This window comes from Haliotis rufescens, unplaced genomic scaffold, assembly GCF_023055435.1.
Source record: "Haliotis rufescens isolate VD_foot unplaced genomic scaffold, xgHalRufe1.0.p SCAF_52, whole genome shotgun sequence".
Lineage (NCBI taxonomy): Eukaryota > Metazoa > Mollusca > Gastropoda > Lepetellida > Haliotidae > Haliotis > Haliotis rufescens.
Window position 1 is genome coordinate 1,736,084 of NW_025964246.1, and position 23,988 is coordinate 1,760,071.

At 40.7% G+C, this 23,988-nt stretch overlaps 1 protein-coding gene across 3 annotated transcripts in view; it reads left to right on the plus strand.

Moving 5' to 3' along the window:
- The window catches only part of LOC124124053 (peripheral plasma membrane protein CASK-like), a 507,943-nt gene that overhangs the window by 28,819 nt on the left and 455,136 nt on the right, over positions 1-23,988 (plus strand). The gene's annotated exons all lie outside the window — the stretch shown is intronic.

Below are 23,988 nucleotides of genomic sequence, written 5' to 3' on the forward strand. Positions count from 1 at the left end.
TAATGGTGTGTTGTGTTCACTATGTGGCATAATGGTGTATTGTGTTCACAATGTGGCACAATGGTGTGTTGTGTTCACAATGTGGCATAATGGTGTGTTGTGTTCACAATGTGGCATAATGGTGTGTGGTGTTCACTATGTGGCATAATGGTGTGTTGTGTTCACTATGTGGCATAATGGTGTGTTGTGTTCACAATGTGGCACAATATGTGTTGATTTCACAATGTGGCACATTATGTGTTGATTTCACAATATGGCACAAAATGTGTTGATTTCACAATGTGGCACAATATGTGTTGATTTCACAATGTGGCACAATATTTTACTATTGTGTATTTAACACCATGTGTTTATTTCAGCTGATTCTAGGGATGTTTTATCTCAAATTTCAAACTACCCTGAATTCGCTGAGGGGATACGATGTAAGTTTTTGTCTGCAGAAGACAAACAAGTTTTAATACAAATGTAGGGATTGTGTATGCGCTGGTGATGTGCTTCATTCCGATTCGCTTTATAGACGGGGTATATGAATTAGTATTGATTTTGAAGGCTTGTACAGGGGGTCGTGTTATAGATGGGGTCGTGTTATAGATGGGGTCGCGTTACAGACAGCAAATTACAGTATGTGTTGTATTTATACGGATGGTGTTAGATTGTAGTCCATAAATGTTGTCTGACCTAATTGTATACCGGCTGCTCTGATATACCTGGAATATTGCTGACTGCGGCATAAAACAATATATACTCCTCTCTTCTGTTTCTGCCAGTTTGAACATGCTACACTTATATCTTAAGAATGATAATTGAGAAAATTTGGGCATTTATTTTGTTTTGTCCAATCCATAGGCTAGGCTAATGTATCTAGTGTATTACTTGCTGGTACTGGGGCTAGGATCGATTCACTGAGACATGTGTCAGTGCTGGTCGCGTTGCTTAATGTGTCACACGGACATACTGTAGAGATGCCAAATTATGTCCTTTGGTTCGAAATCTGTTTGTGATAAATACAGCGCATCAATCAATCTGCCGACCACAATGCATTGCTGAAATTTCCCGTAATCTTAATTTTTTTTAATCGTTTTGATTGTTATTACTTATGCATTGATGGCAATCCCTGTTGCTATATGAGTTTTACAGCTTCAGATGGGAGGTATGGGATGCAAATTATGAGGTGTAGATTGTCTGTAAATTGGAGAATTATTCATCCTTGGTGGTAAATTATTCGTCTGTGGCGATATTATCCACAGTAGCGTGTAGGGGCAGGATGTACAGAGTAGTAATTGGTGTGGTTTGTGACTTCCTGTTGCTCTCGGCGCTGGGGGCTGCTTAGAGGGGCGGAGGTTCATGGCTTCATGATCTGTGTGCAACTGCCTTGGATTTGCTTGATCTCTCACTCACTGTGTGCTCACTCACTCACTCACTCAAACCCACTCACTCACTCAAACAGGTTAGGAGAAACAGGTTTGGATGGAATTGTTAGCAGTGGCTGAGTGGTTCAAGCGTTCGCCAGTGAGGCCAAAGTACTGGGTTTTCATTGATGAAATACTTAGTCCCAGGTTCCACTCACTCACTCACTCACTCACTTTCTCACTCACTCACTCACTTCCCTACATGCATGCTCACTCACTCACTCACTCACTCACTCACTCACTCACTCACTCACTCACTCACTCCTCACTCACTCACTCCCTACTCACTCACTCAAGTGTGTCATCGTATCCCAATTGCATAGATGAAATACTTAGTCCCAGGTTCCACTCACTCACTCACTCACTCACTTCCCTACATGCATTCTCACTCACTCACTCACTCACTCACACACTCACACACTGACGCACTCACTCAACCACCCGCTAACCCAGCCACTCACTCACTCACTCACTCACTCACCTGTGTACTCACTCACTCACTCACTCACTCACACCATGTACACAGTGCTTGTCTCCTTGTTCAAACCAAGCAAATAATTTTGTTGTGGCATGGAGATGTTTTCATCCAATCTTGACATCAATTTGTTACAAACAAGCTCTTCCCTTCAAGATAAGTGGATTAAATGTGGACTTGTTTTCACTAAATCCTTCTCCCTTAGATGTTGTGTGAGATGCATGTTCACTTGTAATTACAGCTCTGTGATGTGCAGGCATCGTCTTGGCTTTCGTGATTAATGTTAAATCCCCAGGGGTATTAATTGAATTTCGATTGTTGTACATGTTTCAGTCAGAGCAGGAACAAAAATGAGAGTTATCTCCCCTTGGTTGTTTGGAAGCATGCAGAATGGATTTAGGTGTTTGGGGCTGTAATTCCTCGAAGACGTTTCGAGCTCAAGACCACGAAATACTGATTTCAGTGGCATTTATCATTGGGTGATGCCATATCGTAGAATGGTACATGTGATTGAGGTTTTCCCTCATGTCAGCCGAGGAGCCCTCTCTTCAATTAGTGTGGTAGTTCTTAAAAGGTCTTGTCAGCGTATTGTTTGCAGTTCATGTTGACGCACCCACAGTGTGAGTGACTTTGCTAATGCATCGTCATTTTTTTTAAAAACAGCCAAGCCTGATAGTGTTGATTTCAACCAATTGCTTCAAGAGATTGAACACTGACTGCACTCTTGGTGTTATTTTTTAAAAGATTTTGAGATTGCAATAAGTCTTGTTCTCCTCCAAGTGAGTGAGTCATGTGACATTCATGACCCTGAGTGGTGTGGTTTCTTCTGGTGAAGATTTCTTTGGCATAAATTGGAGTTTAATTCAGAAATTTGGTTATTGAGGTTTGAATAGGTTTAAAAATCTCAGTACTTGGGTTCTGGTTAGGTGTGCTTTGAAGTGATTGGAATTCGGCTGGTTTGATCTTGTGATTCTGTTTCGGTGTTAGAGAGGTTTGGAGGGAATCGTTAGCAGTGGCTGAGTGGTTCAAGCGTTCACTAGTGAGGCCAAAGTACTGGGTTTTCATTGATGAAATACTTAGTCCCAGGTCCCTCTCACTCACTCACTCACTCACTCACTCACTCACCTGTGTACTCACTCACTCACTCACTCACACCATGTACACAGTGCTTGTCTCCTTGTTCAAACCAAGCAAATAATTTTGTGGCATGGAGACGTTGCCATCCAATCTTGACATCAATTTGTTACAAACAAGCTCTTCCCTTCAAGATAAGTGGATTAAATGTGGACTTGTTTTCACTAAATCCTTCTCCCTTAGATGTTGTGTGAGATGCATGTTCACTTGTAATAACAGCTCTGTGATGTGCAGGCATCGTCTTGGCTTTCGTGATTAATGTTAAATCCCCAGGGGTATTAATTGAATTTCGATTGTTATCCCCCGCCGCGTGAAAGCGCGAAGCAGGGGATATAGTATTCACGACCGTCCGTACGTCCGTCCGTACGTCCGTACGTCCGTACGTACGTCCCACCTGTTTGTTGCCGTGATATCTCAAGAACTAAACACTGGATTGTCTTCATATTTGGAACTATGGTGTATATACAGACTCCGCAGACACCAGTCGGTTTTGGTGACCTTGATCCCATTTTCAAGGTCACAGCAGGCATATCTGCTTTTGGAGTTGGAAAACGGTGTTGCCGCGATATCTCAAGAACTAAACACTGGATTGTCTTCATATTTGGAACTATGGTGTATATACAGACTCCCCAGACACCAGTCGGTTTTGGTGACCTTGATCCCATTTTCAAGGTCACAGCAGACAAATCTGCTTTAAGAGTTGGAAAACGGTGTTGCCGCGATATCTCAAGAACTAAACACTGGATTGTCTTCATATTTGGAACTATGGTGTATATACAGACACCGCAGACACCTGTCAGATTTGGTGACCTTGACCCCATTTTCAAGGTCACAGAAGACAAATCTGTTTTTGGAGTTGGAAAACGGTGTTGCCACAATATCTCAAGAACTAATCGCTGGATTGTCTTCATATTTGGTACTATGGTGTACAGGCGGGGGATATTTCGTCACTCTGTGACAAATACTTGTTGTACATGTTTCAATCAGAGCAGGAACAAAAATGAGAGTTATCTCCCCCTGGTTGTTTGGAAGCATGCAGAATGGATTTAGGTGTTTGGGGCTGTAATTCCTCGAAGATGTTTCGAGCTCAAGACCACGAAATACTGATTTTAGTGGCATTTATCATTGGGTGATGCCATATCGTAGAATGGTACATGTGATTGAGGTTTTCCCTCATGTCAGCCGAGGAGCCCTCTCTTCAATTAGTGTGGTAGTTCTTAAAAGGTCTTGTCAGCGTATTGTTTGCAGTTCATGTTGACGCACCCACAGTGTGAGTGACTTTGCTAATGCATCGACATTTTTTTAAAAAACAGCCAAGCCTGATAGTGTTGATTTCAACCAATTGCTTCAAGAGATTGAACACTGACTGCACTCTTGGTGTTATTTTTTAAAAGATTTTGAGATTGCAATAAGTCTTGTTCTCCTCCGAGTGAGTGAGTCATGTGACATTCATGACCCTGAGTGGTGTGGTTTCTTCTGGTGAAGATTTCTTTGGCATAAATTGGAGTTTAATTCAGAAATTTGGTTATTGAGGTTTGAATAGGTTTAAAAATCTCAGTACTTGGGTTCTGGTTAGGTGTGCTTTGAAGTGATTGGAATTCGGCTGGTTTGATCTTGTGATTCTGTTTCGGTGTTAGAGAGGTTTGGAGGGAATCGTTAGCAGTGGCTGAGTGGTTCAAGCGTTCACTAGTGAGGCCAAAGTACTGGGTTTTCATTGATGAAATACTTAGTCCCAGGTCCCTCTCACTCACTCACTCACTCACTCACTCACTCACTCACCTGTGTACTCACTCACTCACTCACTCACACCATGTACACAGTGCTTGTCTCCTTGTTCAAACCAAGCAAATAATTTTGTGGCATGGAGACGTTGCCATCCAATCTTGACATCAATTTGTTACAAACAAGCTCTTCCCTTCAAGATAAGTGGATTAAATGTGGACTTGTTTTCACTAAATCCTTCTCCCTTAGATGTTGTGTGAGATGCATGTTCACTTGTAATTACAGCTCTGTGATGTGCAGGCATCGTCTTGGCTTTCGTGATTAATGTTAAATCCCCAGGGGTATTAATTGAATTTCGATTGTTGTACATGTTTCAATCAGAGCAGGAACAAAAATGAGAGTTATCTCCCCTTGGTTGTTTGGAAGCATGCAGAATGGATTTAGGTGTTTGGGGCTGTAATTCCTCGAAGACGTTTCGAGCTCAAGACCACGAAATACTGATTTCAGTGGCATTTATCATTGGGTGATGCCATATCGTAGAATGGTACATGTGATTGAGGTTTTCCCTCATGTCAGCCGAGGAGCCCTCTCTTCAATTAGTGTGGTAGTTCTTAAAAGGTCTTGTCAGCGTATTGTTTGCAGTTATTGTTGACGCACCCACAGTGTGAGTGACTTTGCTAATGCATCGTCATTTTTTTAAAAAACAGCCAAGCCTGATAGTGTTGATTTCAACCAATTGCTTCAAGAGATTGAACACTGACTGCACTCTTGGTGTTATTTTTTAAAAGATTTTGAGATTGCAATAAGTCTTGTTCTCCTCCGAGTGAGTGAGTCATGTGACATTCATGACCCTGAGTGGTGTGGTTTCTTCTGGTGAAGATTTCTTTGGCATAAATTGGAGTTTAATTCAGAAATTTGGTTATTGAGGTTTGAATAGGTTTAAAAATCTCAATACTTGGGTTCTGGTTAGGTGTGCTTTGAAGTGATTGGAATTCGGCTGGTTTGATCTTGTGATTCTGTTTGGGTGTTGGAGAAACAGGTTTGGAGGGAATCGTTAGCAGTGGCTGAGTGGTTCAAGCGTTCACCAGTGGGGCCAAAGTACTGGGTTTTCATTGATGAAATACTTAGTGCCAGGTCCCTCTCACTCACTCACTCACTCACTCACTCACTCCCTCACTCAAAGTATGTCATCGTATCCCAATTGCGTAGATCAATGCTCATGAAGTCAATCACTGGATTGTGTACTCACTCACTCACTCACTCACTCACTCACTCAAGTGTGTCATCGTATCTGCTGTCTGTCAGTTTGAACTCACTCACTCACTCTGCTGTCTGTGTCAGTTTGGACTGACTGACTGACTGACTGATTGATGTATGTCATCGTATCCCAATTGCGTGGATTGATGCTCATGATGTCAATCACTGGATTGTCTCGTCCAGACTTGATTATTTACAGACCGTTGTCATATAGCTGGAATATTGCTGAGTGCGGCATTAAACAACAAACAAACACTCACCTGTGTACTCTCACTGACTCACTTGTTAGACGAACAAACATTCCACCTGTAGTGATTCCACTAGAACAGGTTCCAGCTCCCTCTGCTTGTTATATGAACACGAGGCTCCGGTGGTTATGATGAGGATGTCACTGAAACCCAACAGCTGATCAGTCACCATGCTATCAACCACTAGTTTGCCTGACCCAGATCTGATCATTTAATGGCTGCCGAGATGCTACAATATTGCTGACTGAAGCATAATTCACCCACAAACTCTTCCACTTACTGGGGGCGGCCGGGTAGCCTAGCGGTTAAAGCGTTCCTTGTCACCCTGAAGACCTGTGTTCGATTCCCGATATGGGTACAATGTGTGAAGCCCATTTCTGGTGTACCCCGCCGTGATATTGCTGGGATATTGCCAAAAGCGGCGTAAAACCATACTCACTCACTCCACTTACTGGACGGGATTGGGTGCCAATGTACAAAGCGATCGTAGCGCTGCGACTGTCGTAAGCCTTTGTTAAAGTATGGGAGTCATGTTGCTCTGTGGAACAGGCCCAGACTTTAGATCTTTCTATTCTTAGCTAATGATCCTAAAAGGTAACAATACCCCAACTCACCAGTGCCTCGTTAATTAGCCCATGTAATCACCAGATGCCAATTAGCGCTGAACAAAAGTCAAACCAGTGGCGATTACAGTCCATAATCAGCAAATTATGAATCTGCAAACAAAAAATGCCATCAATGTTTCAATCCTTTCAAAGTGTGTTGTTGCACTTTTAGCTGTGGAGATTATAGCATTAAGTGATTTATGCCATGTCTCTGCTATGTTTGCTGTTTCTCAGGTAGGCCAGTTTGATATATTGACTTTTTGAAAAAAGTTTTGACTTCACTCAAACAGAAGGTCAGACTAAGACTTTATGGTGTCATCTTGACATGTGACTAGGTGGTCATGTGACCAGATAACACGAGTGTGATTGAAGACCAAAGGCATATAACCATATGTTACCAGGGTCAGAACTGGATTGTTTCCACATTGCTCCAGATTCTTGTTGTATCGGCATATTGTACAGATAAACTCGCCTAATATGGACCATGTCTATTTATTCAGGAAAACATTCTTCAAAAGATTGTTAAACTTCTGTTTACTCGAGGGAGCATGGGTGGCCCAGTCATCTGAGGCGCTGCAATTTGCTGTCCAGAGTTGCCTCCCTTGGGAACACCAGGAACCTATGATTGTGGGTTTGAATCCTGGTTCACCCCGATCATGTTTCTTGGTTTGTCATCACCATACCCATGCTCATGGTTTTACCGAAGTGTTAAACTTCTAAGACCTGCATCACTACGTGTTTCCCTCTCACATCAAGCTGACATGCTGTGATATAACTAGAATAGTGCTCAAAGTGGCAATAAACCCAACTCACTCACTCACTCATTGTTGACCCGATACTGTATCAGCCATTACGTTCTTAAACATGAACAGGTCATTTTGTGTCAGCAGCAAATAGAGTTCCTCCCAATCCTGCAATGTCATTGGCTAATAATAACACTTAAAGTTTCTCGTCTCAGGTATGTTTACGTTGGTTTGGCACCAAAATCTGAATGTCTTTCAATGATGGCGGCGCAATATCATACCAGTAATCATCAGTTCAACAAACGAGTAGTACAGTACTTATTGGTTTGAAAACATATGTCTCGTACTGTACAGCTGACCAGTAATGTACTCATAGGATTGAAAAAATTATCTGGAGCAATGTTTGTTTGTTTGTTTGTTTGTTTGTTTGTTTGTTTGTTTGTTTGTTTGTTTAGTGCACACTCACCATGTTCAGCTAGTAACTGAATCTAGAACAAACACTCCAGTGATTGATATTATGATCAACGATCCATGCCGTTTGGTGCTATGACACACAATCGACCAAGTCATCGAGACTGACTACCTGATCTATTAAGTCGCTGCATACAACCATCGTTTGCTGGGAAAAGGCTGACCTGGTACAGCTCTACATGTACTGCATAACTAGGTTGTCTATTTGGAATTATCGTGATTTGAAACGACAAGCTTTTGGGGAAAGTTATTATCTTTTGTGCACTTTGCCAGCCTCTATAAGAAGAATGACTGGTTTCAAGATATTTTGTTATACATGTCTATGTGATATACAAGTTATATCACCATTGTGCCAGAAAGTATTGATCCACAATTACCATTTAGACTGGTTGTGTCAACTGATTATACTCCTTGATTGTCACATGACCAAAGGTAAGCGAATGAATATATTTGTATATATATATATAGTGAGTGAATATATTTGTGAAACACAAGCAATTTTGCAGCAGTTTGCAGCGCACCAAAGATAGGATTTGGAATGATTGATAAAAGTAATATATTTTCTTTTCATGTGTGTATTTTTGAATTTTGTAATTACATTTTGATGCTGTGACCTCTGTTATGATTGTATGGAATCTAAACAAGAATCTGACCTGTGAAGATCCGGGGTAGAATAGGTCTTCTGCAACCAATGCTTGCCGTAAAAGGCGACCATGTTTGTCGTAAGAGGCGACTAATGGGATTGGGTGGTCAGGCTTGCTGACTTGGTTGATGCATGTCATTGTATCCCAATTGCGTGGATTGCAATCACTGGATTGTTTGGTCCACTCACTCACTCACTCACTCACTCACTCACTCACTCACTCACTCACTCACTCACTCACTCACTCACTCACTCACTCACTCACTCACTCACTCATCTTAATTTACTGTGATGGATGCCGAATCATTTCTTTCAGTTTACAAATTTACAAAAGAAGGGAAAAAACAAATGTACAATGTTCACATTTTGGATAAGTACTATTGTAAAAAAAAATGTTAAATAATTCAAACTGTTTTACAGTTAAAAAAAATATGGTACTATTGTCTTAAAAATTAAATGGTTTTATGGATTTGTCGCCAGGACCGAAAAACTGTAAAACCTATTACCACAAAGTGGGCAAATATCTTTTGATGAAATGCCAAATGGCTCTAACAAGTATTTTGTGAACTCCTAGAAAAATGTTGCACAGTGATAAAAAAGAACATAAGATAGGCTCCCTAAGGGGCAATTCTGCACATGCAATTTCCGTGTCATTACTCAATCTACACGAGTGCAGTTGTTGTGAGGAGGACAGTTTCTAATCAACTGGCGAATAATTTCTTTGCTGAAGTTGGGGAAATCAATGTACACAGTTATTTCAACAGACTCATGGAACTGGGAAGATTAAGCTTGTTAGAGTTGTCTCCCTTCCTTGCATCAGCTAACAAGCTCCTTCCCAGCGCGTGACACCTTCGTTACACTCTCAGTAACATCGCTGCCATTCCTGTAATGGCGCGGCCATTACAGGAATCTTGAAATTTGCCCTCTAACCCCATATTAGTAACGTTTATACTTTTGTTTATGTCTTTGAGAATGCTATCATATTTCATTTTGAAAAGGTTTACGACTGACCATGTTTTCCAGATGAATTTACTTCGTTGATCTAATAATCAGATTGGTTCGAGATTGCAGACTAATGGAAAATCAACCAACTTCTCCCTTACATTCTTACTATATCAATTAAAGATGATAGTTTTAATGAAATAGAAATTCAAATTGACAAACAAAGAAAGTAATTTATCAGCGATAAGTGTATTCGGTGTCATGACAGTCGTCACTTGTTTGTAAACATAACGGCCATTCGGTTGCGAGTTCAACGCCAAGCATGGTTGGGGCCACCTATCACAGTGGGGAGTTTTGACTTGTGGCAGCGATAGTATAGAGAGCTCCGTGAACGGACTATCGCTGTGAGGAGCTTGCATCAGCTCACACTGTACTGGGGTACTAGGGTACTGGGTGAGTTTAGATCTTTACTGTGAGTGTCACCCATCACTCCCTTGTGATGATAAATGCTTAAGAATGAGGAATTAAAAAAAAAAAAAAATTAAAAAATAAACCAAAAAGGATGGGAGAAGAGTTTAATTATTGTTACTTTTACTTAAGTTGTAAAATAATTGCAGGCCTCTGGGAAAACTAGTAATGAATTACATAAAACTGTTTTGGAGAAAATTATGTTGATACTTTGCAGTGAGATAAACTTTGAAATCAGTTTTGGGAGAAATAAAATGTTTTACATGTCAACTGAAGTTTATTTTATCTTATCTTATAAAAAGGATTCGGGACGGTATGGTAGCCTAGTGGTTAAAATGTTGGCTCGTCACGCCGAAGACCTGGGTTCAATTCAACACATGGGTACAATGTGTGAAGTCCATTTTCTGGTGTCCCCCGCCATGATATTGCTGGAATGTTGCTAAAAGTGGCATAAAACCATAGTCACTCATAAAAGTCTATATATGTGAGATGTTTAAAGATACCCACTGTTTTAAGATACAGTGCTTTATCACGGTCTTCCAAAAATGAACGCAGTCATTCTATTTCCTGAAGCTTCAAGAAGTCACAAAATGTGGAAATAATTGCAGAATTCCCTCTTTTGCCGGAAGATTGTAGAAAGGGTGTGAAAACATGCTCACACACTCATTGCTCACACACTCACTCACTCACTCACTCACTCACTCACTCACTCACTCACTCACTCACACTACGATTGTCCCAAGGTTCTGCCCTTTAGGAATGTTAGAAACCTGTGATTGTCAGCACCAAACGTGTGCTTGGGAGTTTCACCAAAGTGGTAAACATCTAAGACATGCATCACTTCAGGCTTTCCTCCCACAAGCTGTGATGTAACTGGAAGACTGTTCAAAGAGGCGTTAATCCAACTTACTCATTCAAACTACGGCCCTGACAAATTGGACTCCCTCCCATAAAATCATAAAATCTGACTGTGAAACAGGACAATGAGATATAATGGTTCAGCCACAACCAGATATTTACACAGATTACCCGTGTCTGTTGTCTAATATATTCACCATCATACGCAAAGTCAATTAGACGGATTTGATTTTAGGTAAAACAAGTAGTAATGGACCCCCAAGGTTTGTCTTGCTGAGGGAGGTTTGTTCTCTATACATTTACCCAATGCTAGTTGTGTGTACTCTTCACCATCAGAAGCAAGGCTGTTGATTGGCTGATTGGGATGCTCCGGTCTCTTGGCAAACAAGAATTAATGGCAAGGAGGGCTGTAGTGTAGCATGAGGACGATAACGTTATCGGCACCGAGGAGTGATCGTTACTTTTTTTAGGCTATTAAGTGACTATTATATGAATAATCCGGTTCATTGATTGGCTGCAGTGTGTTGCACCATACTTTAGGGGCAGTGAGGTCTTGTGATATTTGCTTGAGGTTGAATATTTCTAAGACATACTGTCATAGCGACCGATTTGGGGGAGAGAGAGAGAGAAGGGGGGGAGAGAAAGAGAGAAAGAGAGAGAGAGAGAGAGAATCAAACCTGAGAAAATATTTTCGTTCTATTTTAGGGATAAGAATTATATGCAGGATTTCACAGATTTTGTGACATCAAAGCTTTGATCACTTTTTTTTTTTCCTCCCTGAAATATGATCACACGCTGTGACTGAATGTACAGGTACAGGACAACTAGCCACAACTGTTCTGTTTGCTACGAAATATAAGTATATGAATTCCAGGAAATCCCAACAAAAAAGTGAGAAATTTCAGTCTGGAATTGATGTCTTTCCATTTGGGATTTCATACAGTCGACAGTTTGTGAATAATATATCTGTCTGAGGCAAGCGAAATCATAGTGAAATTTTCAGACCTTTTTGTTAGAAATGTTTCTCGAAGGATTTGTGTGCTGGAAATATTTATAAGAATGACTTTACGAGAGGTAGCAGCGATTAACATTCTACATCCTAACAAGAAGGTATGTTTTGTTTGTTTGTTTATTTGTTGTTAAACGCCGCACTCAGCAATATTCCATCTATTTGGCGGCTGTCTGTAAATAATCTAATTTATATCTAATAAAATCGCATGTTACAGCTACTAAAAAACTCCAGGGGTAGTTAATGTCATATTTGGGATGGGTCAGTAAATAATCGAGTCTGGACCAGACAATCCAGTGATTGACATCATGAGCATCGATCAACGCATTTGGGATACGATGACATGCATGGAAGGTATGTGAAAAACATGTATATAATCTTGGCTTTGAATTTGACACTGCCCCACTGGTCCAACAAACTGAAAGTGGGACCTCCCCAAAATAATATTTTGGCTAAATCTCATCACCCAACACTGAAACTGTATGGTTGCACCGAAGGACAAAGTGAGAAATTAGAACAATTAAAATTAGAAGCTGCACGTATTGTAACAGGTCTACCTAAATATGCCCCCAGACATTCATTATATTACGAAACCGGTTGGGAACCCTTAGTTGAGCGTAGAAAGAAACGTAAACTTTGTCTTTTCTTCAAAATAAATCATAACATGGCCCCTTCCTATCTAACAGATATTCTACCCAAAACCGTTGTAAAAAACTCATACAGTCTCAGAAACTCTGAAAACATCAGTGTTCCTCTCACAAGACTAAGACATTCGTGTGAATCCTTTTACCCATCGTCTATCCGATTGTGGAACTCTATTCCGTTATCAGATCAAAATTCTACGATTTCTTGTTTTAAAAATTCTTTACAAAAGCACAACCCCACGTCACCGCGTACTTCACATATGGAAAAAGAAAATGTAATATCTTACACACAAAACAGAGATACATGTGCAGATCTCTCTCATTTTATGTATCCTCTATAGTGCTGTATGCATATATATATATTGAATTTGAATTTGTGAAATTTTGTAAATAAAAGATGGTATTTGTTGTTACCCTGGCGCTCGGCATTAAGTGGCTTAAACCAGGACTGGTCGGCTCAGAGTCAGTATACTGTGTCTGAGTGGGGTATTCATGTTAAACTGCGGCATGGTATCTCAGTGAGTTAGCACTATAAATCATCATCAGTCCGGACTAGTACAAGCAGCCACACACACACGTGCACACACGTGCATGCACGTCGCTACATAAGTGCAATAATCTTGGACGCGACGTTAAACCCAATTTCACCTCACCTCACCGTTAGACTCAGTGCTGTAAAAACTAAAACTAGAAGTGCATCCAGTCACTCATTCTGAAAGAAGGTTAATAACACTTCCAAGACAAATGGCCAACTGTTTGTATAGATACGGAAAAAATACATTGATGCACAGCTTTGACAGATTTGAATTGTAAATTTGTGAATCCCCTACTGTGAGCTATATTGAATTCTTTTTCTAGTCGTTCTTTCTAAATGAGTTGTTACATTTTTATGACTTGCATACACTGATTGAGGGACTGTGTCAAAAACATATTAGCTAATATGCAAGGATAAGCTGTGATTGTTTTAATTTTTTAATGCCAAGATTTGCTTGTCTGGACTACGGAATAAAAGAGCAATTTGTCCAAGAATATCTATGAAAAATGTAGATTAAGCTGATGTTGAATGTGTTTTCAGGAAATTGTACCTGAAAACTGTCTATAAATACAGCTTGATAAGACATTGTTGGAGATTTTCTGATGGAATAGATTTGAACTTATTCTTGGGAAGACTGAATTAATATCCCCAGCATCCCGTGCTTGTCTCCATGTAGGGATTTTTGGGCAGAATAGGTCCCCAGTACCTCATGTATTTCCTGTGTGAAAGTATCCCATGCTTGTCTATCTGTGGGGATTCCAGGGCAGAATATGTCTCCAGTACCCCTGCTTGTCTCCCCATGGCGATTCCAGGGCAGAATATGTCCCCAGTACCCCTGCTTGTGACCTTGTGAGGTTCCAGGGCAGAATATGTCCCCAGTACCCCTGCTTGTGACCTTGTGAGGTTCCAGGGCAGAATATGTCCCCAGTACCCCTGCTTGTGACCTTGTGAGGTTCCAGGGCAGAATATGTCCCCAGTACCCCTGCTTGTGACCTTGTGAGGTTCCAGGGCAGAATATGTCTCCAGTACCCCTGCTTGTCTCCCCATGGCGATTCCAGGGCAGAATATGTCCCCAGTACCCATGCTTGTGACCTTGTGAGGTTCCAGGGCAGAATATGTCTCCAGTACCCCTGCTTGTCTCCCAATGGCGATTCCAGGGCAGAATATGTCCCCAGTACCCATGCTTGTCTCCCAATGGCGATTCCAGGGCAGAATATGTCACCAGTACCCATGCTTGTGACCTTGTGAGGTTCCAGGGCAGAATATGTCTCCAGTACCCATGCTTGTCTCCCTGTGGGGATTCCAGGGGAGAATTGGTCCTCAGAATCCAATCCTTGTCTCCCTGTGGGTATTCCAGGGCAGAGTAGGTTCCCAGAATCCCATGCTTGTCTCCTGGTGGGGATTCCAGGGGAGAATTGGTCCCCAGTACCTAATGTCAGATATATGTCATAAGATCTGTAAATGTTGTGATGTGGACTATTATACACTGGGTTCCTGTATATCAGATACACATCATAAGATCTGTCAATGTTGTTATATGGACTATTATACACAGTTCCTGTATATCAGATATACATCATAAGATCTGTCAATGTTGTGATATGGACTATTATACACTGGGCTGCCTGTATATCAGATATACATCATAAGATCTGTAAATGATATGATATGGACTATTATACACTGGGTTCCTGTATATCAGATATACCTCATAAGATCTGTAAATGTTGTGATATGGACTATTATACACAGTTCCTGTATATCAGATATACATCATAAGATATGTAAATGTTGTGATATGGACTATTATACACAGTTCCTGTATATCAGATATACATCATAAGATCTGTCAATGTTGTGATATGGACTATTATACACTGGGCTGCCTGTATATCAGATATACATCATAAGATCTGTAAATGATATGATATGGACTATTATACACTGGGTTCCTGTATATCAGATATACCTCATAAGATCTGTAAATGTTGTGATATGGATTATAGTACACAGGGCTGCCTGGCTATCAGATATACATCATAAGATCTGTAAATGTTGTGATATGGATTATAGTACACAGGGCTGCCTGTATATCAGATATACATCATAAGATCTGTCAGTGTTGTGATATGGATTATAGTACACAGGGCTGCCTGGCTATCAGATATACATCATAAGATCTGTCAGTGTTGTGATATGGATTATAGTACACAGGGCTGCCTGTATATCATACACATCATAAGATCTGTCAGTGTTGTGATATGGATTATAGTACACAGGGCTGCCTGGCTATCAGATATACATCATAAGATCTGTCAGTGTTGTGATATGGATTATAGTACACAGGGCTGCCTGGCTATCAGATATACATCATAAGATCTGTCAGTGTTGTGATATGGATTATAGTACACAGGGCTGCCTGGCTATCAGATATACATCATAAGATCTGTCAGTGTTGTGATATGGATTATAGTACACAGGGCTGCCTGGCTATCAGATATACATCATAAGATCTGTCAGTGTTGTGATATGGATTATAGTACACAGGGCTGCCTGGCTATCAGATATACATCATAAGATCTGTCAGTGTTGTGATATGGATTATAGTACACAGGGCTGCCTGGCTATCAGATATACATCATAAGATCTGTCAGTGTTGTGATATGGATTATAGTACACAGGGCTGCCTGGCTATCAGATATACATCATAAGATCTGTCAGTGTTGTGATATGGATTATAGTACACAGGGCTGCCTGGCTATCAGATATACATCATAAGATCTGTCAGTGTTGTGATATGGATTATAGTACACAGGGCTGCCTGGCTATCAGATATACATCATAAGATCTGTCAGTGTTGTGATATGGATTATAGTACACAGGGCTGCCTGGCTATCAGATATACATCATAAGATCTGTCAGTGTTGTGATATGGATTATAGTACACAGGGCTGCCTGGCTATCAGATATACATCATAAGATCTGTCAGTGTTGTGATATGGATTATAGTACACAGGGCTGCCTGGCTATCAGATATACATCATAAGATCTGTCAGTGTTGTGATATGGATTATAGTACACAGGGCTGCCTGTATATCATACACATCATAAGATCTGTCAGTGTTGTGATATGGATTATAGTACACAGGGCTGCCTGGCTATCAGATATACATCATAAGATCTGTCAGTGTTGTGATATGGATTATAGTACACAGGGCTGCCTGGCTATCAGATATACATCATAAGATCTGTCAGTGTTGTGATATGGATTATAGTACACAGGGCTGCCTGGCTATCAGATATACATCATAAGATCTGTCAGTGTTGTGATATGGATTATAGTACACAGGGCTGCCTGTATATCATACACATCATAAGATCTGTCAGTGTTGTGATATGGATTATAGTACACAGGGCTGCCTGGCTATCAGATATACATCATAAGATCTGTCAGTGTTGTGATATGGATTATAGTACACAGGGCTGCCTGGCTATCAGATATACATCATAAGATCTGTCAGTGTTGTGATATGGATTATAGTACACAGGGCTGCCTGGCTATCAGATATACATCATAAGATCTGTCAATGTTGTGATATGGATTATAGTACACAGGGCTGCCTGGCTATCAGATATACATCATAAGATCTGTCAGTGTTGTGATATGGATTATAGTACACAGGGCTGCCTGGCTATCAGATATACATCATAAGATCTGTCAGTGTTGTGATATGGATTATAGTACACAGGGCTGCCTGGCTATCAGATATACATCATAAGATCTGTCAGTGTTGTGATATGGATTATAGTACACAGGGCTGCCTGGCTATCAGATATACATCATAAGATCTGTCAGTGTTGTGATATGGATTATAGTACACAGGGCTGCCTGGCTATCAGATATACATCATAAGATCTGTCAGTGTTGTGATATGGATTATAGTACACAGGGCTGCCTGGCTATCAGATATACATCATAAGATCTGTCAGTGTTGTGATATGGATTATAGTACACAGGGCTGCCTGGCTATCAGATATACATCATAAGATCTGTCAGTGTTGTGATATGGATTATAGTACACAGGGCTGCCTGGCTATCAGATATACATCATAAGATCTGTCAGTGTTGTGATATGGATTATAGTACACAGGGCTGCCTGGCTATCAGATATACATCATAAGATCTGTCAGTGTTGTGATATGGATTATAGTACACAGGGCTGCCTGGCTATCAGATATACATCATAAGATCTGTCAGTGTTGTGATATGGATTATAGTACACAGGGCTGCCTGGCTATCAGATATACATCATAAGATCTGTCAGTGTTGTGATATGGATTATAGTACACAGGGCTGCCTGGATATCATACACATCATAAGATCTGTCAGTGTTGTGATATGGATTATAGTACACAGGGCTGCCTGGCTATCAGATATACATCATAAGATCTGTCAGTGTTGTGATATGGATTATAGTACACAGGGCTGCCTGGCTATCAGATATACATCATAAGATCTGTCAGTGTTGTGATATGGATTATAGTACACAGGGCTGCCTGGCTATCAGATATACATCATAAGATCTGTCAGTGTTGTGATATGGATTATAGTACACAGGGCTGCCTGTATATCATACACATCATAAGATCTGTCAGTGTTGTGATATGGATTATAGTACACAGGGCTGCCTGGCTATCAGATATACATCATAAGATCTGTCAGTGTTGTGATATGGATTATAGTACACAGGGCTGCCTAGCTATCAGATATACATCATAAGATCTGTCAATGTTGTGATATGGATTATAGTACACAGGGCTGCCTGGCTATCAGATATACATCATAAGATCTGTCAGTGTTGTGATATGGATTATAGTACACAGGGCTGCCTAGCTATCAGATATACATCATAAGATCTGTCAATGTTGTGATATGGATTATAGTACACAGGGCTGCCTGGCTATCAGATATACATCATAAGATCTGTCAGTGTTGTGATATGGATTATAGTACACAGGGCTGCCTGGCTATCAGATATACATCATAAGATCTGTCAGTGTTGTGATATGGATTATAGTACACAGGGCTGCCTGGCTATCAGATATACATCATAAGATCTGTCAGTGTTGTGATATGGATTATAGTACACAGGGCTGCCTGGCTATCAGATATACATCATAAGATCTGTCAGTGTTGTGATATGGATTATAGTACACAGGGCTGCCTGGCTATCAGATATACATCATAAGATCTGTCAGTGTTGTGATATGGATTATAGTACACAGGGCTGCCTGGCTATCAGATATACATCATAAGATCTGTCAGTGTTGTGATATGGATTATAGTACACAGGGCTGCCTGGCTATCAGATATACATCATAAGATCTGTCAGTGTTGTGATATGGATTATAGTACACAGGGCTGCCTGGCTATCAGATATACATCATAAGATCTGTCAGTGTTGTGATATGGATTATAGTACACAGGGCTGCCTGGCTATCAGATATACATCATAAGATCTGTCAGTGTTGTGATATGGATTATAGTACACAGGGCTGCCTGGATATCATACACATCATAAGATCTGTCAGTGTTGTGATATGGATTATAGTACACAGGGCTGCCTGGCTATCAGATACACATCATAAGATCTGTCAGTGTTGTGATATGGATTATAGTACACAGGGCTGCCTGGCTATCAGATATACATCATAAGATCTGTCAGTGTTGTGATATGGATTATAGTACACAGGGCTGCCTGGCTATCAGATATACATCATAAGATCTGTCAGTGTTGTGATATGGATTATAGTACACAGGGCTGCCTGGATATCATACACATCATAAGATCTGTCAGTGTTGTGATATGGATTATAGTACACAGGGCTGCCTGGCTATCAGATATACATCATAAGATCTGTCAGTGTTGTGATATGGATTATAGTACACAGGGCTGCCTGGCTATCAGATATACATCATAAGATCTGTCAGTGTTGTGATATGGATTATAGTACACAGGGCTGCCTGGCTATCAGATATACATCATAAGATCTGTCAGTGTTGTGATATGGATTATAGTACACAGGGCTGCCTGGATATCATACACATCATAAGATCTGTCAGTGTTGTGATATGGATTATAGTACACAGGGCTGCCTGGCTATCAGATATACATCATAAGATCTGTCAGTGTTGTGATATGGATTATAGTACACAGGGCTGCCTGGCTATCAGATATACATCATAAGATCTGTCAGTGTTGTGATATGGATTATAGTACACAGGGCTGCCTGGCTATCAGATATACATCATAAGATCTGTCAGTGTTGTGATATGGATTATAGTACACAGGGCTGCCTGGCTATCAGATATACATCATAAGATCTGTCAGTGTTGTGATATGGATTATAGTACACAGGGCTGCCTGGCTATCAGATATACATCATAAGATCTGTCAGTGTTGTGATATGGATTATAGTACACAGGGCTGCCTGTATATCATACACATCATAAGATCTGTCAGTGTTGTGATATGGATTATAGTACACAGGGCTGCCTGGCTATCAGATATACATCATAAGATCTGTCAGTGTTGTGATATGGATTATAGTACACAGGGCTGCCTGGCTATCAGATATACATCATAAGATCTGTCAGTGTTGTGATATGGATTATAGTACACAGGGCTGCCTGGCTATCAGATATACATCATAAGATCTGTCAGTGTTGTGATATGGATTATAGTACACAGGGCTGCCTGGCTATCAGATATACATCATAAGATCTGTCAGTGTTGTGATATGGATTATAGTACACAGGGCTGCCTGGCTATCAGATATACATCATAAGATCTGTCAGTGTTGTGATATGGATTATAGTACACAGGGCTGCCTGGCTATCAGATATACATCATAAGATCTGTCAGTGTTGTGATATGGATTATAGTACACAGGGCTGCCTGGCTATCAGATATACATCATAAGATCTGTCAGTGTTGTGATATGGATTATAGTACACAGGGCTGCCTGTATATCATACACATCATAAGATCTGTCAGTGTTGTGATATGGATTATAGTACACAGGGCTGCCTGGCTATCAGATATACATCATAAGATCTGTCAGTGTTGTGATATGGATTATAGTACACAGGGCTGCCTGGCTATCAGATATACATCATAAGATCTGTCAGTGTTGTGATATGGATTATAGTACACAGGGCTGCCTGGCTATCAGATATACATCATAAGATCTGTCAGTGTTGTGATATGGATTATAGTACACAGGGCTGCCTGGCTATCAGATATACATCATAAGATCTGTCAGTGTTGTGATATGGATTATAGTACACAGGGCTGCCTGGCTATCAGATATACATCATAAGATCTGTCAGTGTTGTGATATGGATTATAGTACACAGGGCTGCCTGTATATCAGATATACATCATAAGATCTGTCAGTGTTGTGATATGGATTATAGTACACAGGGCTGCCTGGATATCAGATATACATCATAAGATCTGTCAGTGTTGTGATATGGATTATAGTACACAGGGCTGCCTGGCTATCAGATATACATCATAAGATCTGTCAGTGTTGTGATATGGATTATAGTACACAGGGCTGCCTGGCTATCAGATATACATCATAAGATCTGTCAGTGTTGTGATATGGATTATAGTACACAGGGCTGCCTGGCTATCAGATATACATCATAAGATCTGTCAGTGTTGTGATATGGATTATAGTACACAGGGCTGCCTGTATATCAGATATACATCATAAGATCTGTCAGTGTTGTGATATGGATTATAGTACACAGGGCTGCCTGGATATCAAATACACATCATAAGATCTGTCAGTGTTGTGATATGGATTATAGTACACAGGGCTGCCTAGCTATCAGATATACATCATAAGATCTGTCAGTGTTGTGATATGGATTATAGTACACAGGGCTGCCTAGCTATCAGATATACATCATAAGATCTGTCAGTGTTGTGATATGGATTATAGTACACAGGGCTGCCTGGCTATCAGATATACATCATAAGATCTGTCAGTGTTGTGATATGGATTATAGTACACAGGGCTGCCTGGCTATCAGATATACATCATAAGATCTGTCAGTGTTGTGATATGGATTATAGTACACAGGGCTGCCTGGCTATCAGATATATGTCATAAGATCTGTCAGTGTTGTGATATGGATTATAGTACACAGGGCTGCCTGTATATCATACACATCATAAGATCTGTCAGTGTTGTGATATGGATTATAGTACACAGGGCTGCCTGGCTATCAGATATATGTCATAAGATCTGTCAGTGTTGTGATATGGATTATAGTACACAGGGCTGCCTGGCTATCAGATACACATCATAAGATCTGTCAGTGTTGTGATATGGATTATAGTACACAGGGCTGCCTGGATATCAAATACACATCATAAGATCTGTCAGTGTTGTGATATGGATTATAGTACACAGGGCTGCCTAGCTATCAGATATACATCATAAGATCTGTCAGTGTTGTGATATGGATTATAGTACACAGGGCTGCCTAGCTATCAGATATACATCATAAGATCTGTCAGTGTTGTGATATGGATTATAGTACACAGGGCTGCCTGGCTATCAGATATACATCATAAGATCTGTCAGTGTTGTGATATGGATTATAGTACACAGGGCTGCCTGGCTATCAGATATACATCATAAGATCTGTCAGTGTTGTGATATGGATTATAGTACACAGGGCTGCCTGGCTATCAGATATACATCATAAGATCTGTCAGTGTTGTGATATGGATTATAGTACACAGGGCTGCCTGGATATCATACACATCATAAGATCTGTCAGTGTTGTGATATGGATTATAGTACACAGGGCTGCCTGGCTATCAGATATACATCATAAGATCTGTCAGTGTTGTGATATGGATTATAGTACACAGGGCTGCCTGGCTATCAGATATACATCATAAGATCTGTCAGTGTTGTGATATGGATTATAGTACACAGGGCTGCCTGGATATCATACACATCATAAGATCTGTCAGTGTTGTGATATGGATTATAGTACACAGGGCTGCCTGGCTATCAGATATATGTCATAAGATCTGTCAGTGTTGTGATATGGATTATAGTACACAGGGCTGCCTGTATATCATACACATCATAAGATCTGTCAGTGTTGTGATATGGATTATAGTACACAGGGCTGCCTGGCTATCAGATATATGTCATAAGATCTGTCAGTGTTGTGATATGGATTATAGTACACAGGGCTGCCTGGCTATCAGATATATGTCATAAGATCTGTCAGTGTTGTGATATGGATTATAGTACACAGGGCTGCCTGGCTATCAGATACACATCATAAGATCTGTCAGTGTTGTGATATGGATTATAGTACACAGGGCTGCCTGTATATCATACACATCATAAGATCTGTCAGTGTTGTGATATGGATTATAGTACACAGGGCTGCCTGGCTATCAGATATACATCATAAGATCTGTCAGTGTTGTGATATGGATTATAGTACACAGGGCTGCCTGGCTATCAGATATATGTCATCTTAATGCACTTGTTTCTCCAGCCATGGTAGGCTTCGTTGCATGGGTCCCCATTAACTTGATAAAACAGCCTCTAAATCAGCATTGTGTTGTACGGAAGCATTGATTGGGTAGAGTTTGTAGGATATAAAACAACGGAATCCAATAAAACATACGCTTATTTCCTGCGAATGCCAATATCCGGTGGCTTGTCTACATGAATGCTATACATACATGCTTTGTGAAAATGTAACAAAAAAAGGCAAATCCATAGTTCTGTAAAGTTTGGCACTGGAATAACTTCATTTCAATGCGAGGAAGAATATTCTGCTCCAGCTCTAGAGGAGATGCCGAACCTGGAATTAGTGATGAGCATGATTGGTAACTTTGGAAGAACGGCTGTCCATGACATATAGAATATTCATCTGAATCGTGTTCTCAGCTGATTGGTTTCGGAGGCTGTTTTACCAGCAGACATGGGGAAGTGGGACGACGTGCAGGTCAGCGATCTGGTCATGTGAGTCCTTTGTACATCGTTCTTCTGCTTCATTAATTACTGGGGAACCTTGTTTTGTGTAAGCAGCCGAGGTCTTGTTTCAGTTTGTACATACGGATTGACGGATGACAGGAGTTGTTCGTCTTCGCGTTTCTCCTCATGATTATCATGGGATCAGACAATTCCATGACTGTGTGAAAGTGGTGCCGTCCGATCTGCTTCACTTCTGGCTTTTTTCTCCCACATTAAGATGTCATGCCATTGTCAAACTGAAATGATATCGGTTTCCTCCCACGTCATGCTGACATGCTGTGATATAAATGAAATACTGTTGCTTGCTCACCCACAATTCCCTGTGCAGAGTTGCGTCCCTTGGGCACGCCAGGAACCTATGATTGTGGGTTCGAATCCTGGTTTGCCCTGATTATCTTTCTAGGTTTGTCAGCACCATACCCGTGTTCATGGGTTTTGCTAAACGTAAATGTCTGAGACCTGCATCACTTCAGGCTTTTCTCTCACATTAAGCTGACACATGATATAACTGGAATACTGTTCCAAGAGGCATTAAACCTCACTCACTCACTCACTCACTCACTCACTCACTCACTCACTCGATCACTCACTCCAGGCATTAACACAAAGATATACTGAAAATAATGTCAGAGAGAGGTACAGACTAGAAGACTCAAAAGTCTTTGGCACAGACTGCCTTATGTTACTGGAGCGGTGGGGTATTCTAGTGGTTAAAGTGTTCACTCATCACGCCAAA